Below are 4,413 nucleotides of genomic sequence, written 5' to 3'. Positions count from 1 at the left end.
TGCACTTGGAAAGTTTATGAAGTAGCTTTGACCGCAAACCTACTGTTTGGCCATTTCTGGTATTAAGATAAATCTCTACACAGAGCTGGAAATCAAAGCTCCTTGTGATGAGTGGATGGTTTCTAGCAGTGAACCACTTTCAATCAGCCAATCTGAAGTTCTCCAAGATGTCTACAGCCTGGTAAGCAGAGCATGAGCTTTGGTTCTGAAAAATAAAAAAAAAATAAGTTGGACTTCTCAGACACAATGGAGACCTGAAACTGCATCTCCTCTCTCACTGCCCAGTGCAGTAGCCAGTTTTCTTCATATATATCTCAAAGCACTCCTCTGTGATGGGGATGTGCACCTGGAGAAGTAACCCTGGGTTAACAAAGCACTTTGCAGTACTGGGAGATGAGATTACATTTGTACAGACTTCAGAGTTGGGTCAAACTTGTGATATCCAAGAAGATGAAGAACCTGCCACCATTCACCAACATGCTGTAGTCCTTTTCCACCTTACACGTCCATTTTTTCTCCCTTATCCCAGAGATTTTGTGTGGACAAAATGAAGCTGAATCATGCACCCAGACTTAGGATGGTTTTGATCCCAAGGCTTTGATCCCACTGTTGAAACAGCCAGACACTTTGAGGAAGAAGGATTCTTGCAAAGGATTAAGCAGATGAGTGAACTGATGCCCTTCAACTGCAGGAGGCTGATGTAGAGGTGGCTAAAGATGCTCCAGCCCTTTTCCCCATCCCCACATGCTTGCTCTGGTCCTTGCACTTTGCAGGACACTTCCATAAACTTAGGTAAACTTTATGGTGATTCTGCTTTCCTTCTGAGCCAAGGGAATCCCATCTTGATGATGTCCATTGCCTACATTCATTCCTAGATCCATCCTCACCCTACATGCAGCGTGTATGTATTTTTGCCAGTGCTTTGGATGGGGACCCTCTACTTGTGTCCTCAGAACCTGCTCCTGCACAAGAGCTGCTCATGAAATGGAAGTTTTGTACCAAACAGCAGCATAACCAAACAACATACACGGTGTTCTTTCCAGATTTGGAGACTGTGATTGAAAGTTAAGCTGTTAAACAATAGCATTTATATTAGGGAATTATTCTCTTTTTTTTTTGTTTGGTTTTATTGGGTTTTATGGGGTTTTTTTTCCCCCTAAACTCTTTACATTTAAACACAGATACATTCTCCAATCATTTTTCAACTGCTTTACTATTTAAAACAACAGAAGACAAAGAAAATGATATATAAGTAGGTACATACTGTGGAACATAACTCTTTATTTACTTAATCATATGGAAGATGGCAAGATTGCTGTGCTTTGGAATAAAAAAAGTGTCAGCATTTGGAGAGAAGGGAGATTATTTGAGGCAATTTATGTAGTTTAGAGTGATTTAAGTCTGGTGAAACAATTGCACATCAAGGTACAATCTATGACATAATTGGCCAAGAGAATTTAAAAGTTTTCTAGTCTGTTTTCTATGTCAGCATCTCAGCTGGTGCTCCACCAGAGAAACTGTCATTTGGAGAGAAGCTGCTCCTGGACTGGGTTTTCTTGATGTCTGTTTTATTGCTTTGTTGTCTGCTCAGTCACTCACTTCATGGTTATTTCCTCCGGGGGTCTGAGTGGGCTCTGCACCATGATATGAGCCATTAGATGAGCTGGTCTTACCAACCATCCCAGCTCAGCTGCTTCAATTTTCTGACAATCAGTCATTTGATTTTATTCTTTCATTGCCCAAAATTTTTCATGAGAGTGGAAGTCAGAGCAGGTTCCATTTACCAGGTTAGATGTCAGGGGAGCTGGGAAGGGGCGTTCAAGAAGTAAGACTGATGTTTCAGGACTTCAGTGCCTATCAGCACTAGGGTCATCTATCTCTTTTAGGTGGTTTGGAGAAGGAAGACTAGCTGAAGAGCTGCCTATTGCTCAGACCCAGGGCTGAGAGCACTGACCTGAGATTGAGCACTTTCCAGGCTCAAATGATTGGGAGCTGTCACCTGCTACAGCAGAGACAAAGTCCTTTTCCTGATGGGGAAACTGAGGCACAAGAAAACCAACAGCTTTATTTTTTTATTTTTATTTTTATTTTATTATACTACTTTTACTGATGTGCTCAGCACCTCTGGGAAAATACACAGCAAATATCAGACTAGCTCCTTAAAACATATGTACTTAGTTCAACCATCTGGAACATCACAGATTCCTGTCAGAGAGGCAGGAGTTCCCCTCACTAAAAATCTGCATCCAGAAATGGTGGAACAGTTTTTACACCAAAGCTTTGACTTTGAAACTGTCAAAAGGTGCCTCTTTTCTACATGCAGATTCAGTTCAGGAAGGGCAGAGAAGCTGAACAATGCAGCTCTTAGGTGGTAAACAGGCATTGGTCTGGCTTGCACCAGCTCTGGATGGGAATAGAGTGGAAAGGGTGAAACCAGAGGTGGGTTCTGAGACAAAGGACCTCAGAAGATGCAAGTTTGAGTGTCTGCAAGCCACAGCAGAACCAGTAGGGTCTCCTCAGGGAAAGGGAGTGGGCTGAACAGCTTCAGGTTGAGGGAGAGAGATGCAGAAAAGTAAGACTGCAATTAACCTGCTGTGAGTGACTAACGTGAATGCAGCAGGAGTGGGTGTCACCTGCTGGTATCATCCTGTCTGAAATGGCAGCCAGGGAGTAGGGGAACATCATCAGGGCACTAATACCAGGTGACACTGGCTTATGAACAATCTCCCCTGACACAGACTCCTCCTTTCCTCTAGCAGAGGTTCTTGGAGGAACTTCAGACACAGTTGCTGTTTGTTGTGGTGGCATTCTTCAGAGTTAAATGGCCAACTTGGTTTGACAGATTCAAGAGCCTATGTTGCCCCTGATTCAAACTCCAGCTAATGATCCCAATATGTCATAAAAATCCCGGGTGTCAAGGCTTGGCTTGTGGAGTCCAATTCCTAGCACCTAACATTCAGCCTCCCCTCTCAAGCTAGCTGGTGCAGTGAGGTCTGTGGATTGGGTGAAGATAGAGTGTGCTCAATTCAGATTCCCCAGCACCATGGAACTGACAGCCAGGCTAGAGGAAGGAGGCAGAGGAGAACACTCAGCAAGTTAAATCTTGACTGTGGGCTAGTTGTGTGACAGCCAAAAGCCTTGCAATTTTCCTCTCTAGTCCTCCCCAGATACCCATCCTGCACCTTCACTCCAAGGCCTGAGGTCAATAGACCTCAGGGGATGTTGTTTTCAGGAGTTTGAAGACATCTGGAGTCACTACAGGATGATGCATTAAAAAAATAAAGAAGGAGAACCCTGCAAGCTAAAGTGAAAGTTGGATCTGCCTTCCCAAGTCCTGAGAATCATGCCTTGGACTCACAGATTTCCCAATCCCATCACTCCTACAAGATGGACCTCTTTCTTGTTGCTGGAATTCTTGGGTTTAAGGTGAGAGATAGGAAAAGTCACTGGAAATTGCCTGAGTGCTGTGGACAGTGACTGGTGCTGAACCACCTCTGTCCGGCAGCATCCAAAGCTCTGAGCAGCACCAGCCACAGCTGCAGAGTCATCACTACCAGCAGAGCTTAGCTCCTAGCTAAAATTAATGATCCGAATCTACTTAATTGCAGGTTTCTCCCCTTTGCCCTAGATGTTAATGCCTTCTTCAGCCATGAAATCTCCCAGGGTTTTTGTGAGGTGCCATCTTGCCTGTAATGGTGCTTCAGCTCAGTGAGGCACTGAAAGTGAAACTAGATCTCTCCACACCTTCACTTACACTCTCTCCCAAAAACACAGCAGAAAGAATGATGCCTAAACATCATATAATGTCACATTTCTTCAGTGTTTTTGGGTACCTATAAGAACTTCCATCCCTTGCAAGGATCTTCATCCCAGGAAAAAATAAGAAAGAATATTGGAAGTGTCTTTTTGGCCTCAGAGAAACTGAAGAAGCCTGAGAGAGATAACTTAAAACATACAATTCATCCATGACAGAGAAGAGATCTGAGAAAGACCAGGGCCTTGCTCTAAACACTCCAACAGAGTCCTGCAAACTGATGGCAGCAGAGATGTTGTGGTGAGTGAGTTTGTCATGAGGGAGTAGGTGTAGATGCTGGAAAGACAACACAGTTGGACAATAAAATGATCCCTTGAGATCAGGCTTCACAGCTCATTTCTGTCCACCCTCATGATTAGGTGTGATGCAAAGCAGCTTCAGGGGGTTGCCAGGTAGGAACTTCTGTCAGGAAGTTTTTGAGACATCTTTGCTTCTTTTGCAGAGCCACAGTCTGATTCCAAATGGTGCTAAACTGTAATACTGGGTGGAGGTTGCAATGCAGAGAGCCCGTGTCACCTCTCAGGTCACCTCATGTGCAAAATGTGAGAGTCAGGAGAAAACCCAGGGTCCTGGTCCCTGCCCTGGCAGCCCCTCATTCC

Source organism: Chaetura pelagica, unplaced genomic scaffold (assembly GCF_000747805.2).
Source record: "Chaetura pelagica isolate M959 unplaced genomic scaffold, ChaPel_1.0 scaffold96, whole genome shotgun sequence".
NCBI lineage: Eukaryota > Metazoa > Chordata > Aves > Apodiformes > Apodidae > Chaetura > Chaetura pelagica.
Note: the sequence above shows the minus strand (reverse complement) of the source record.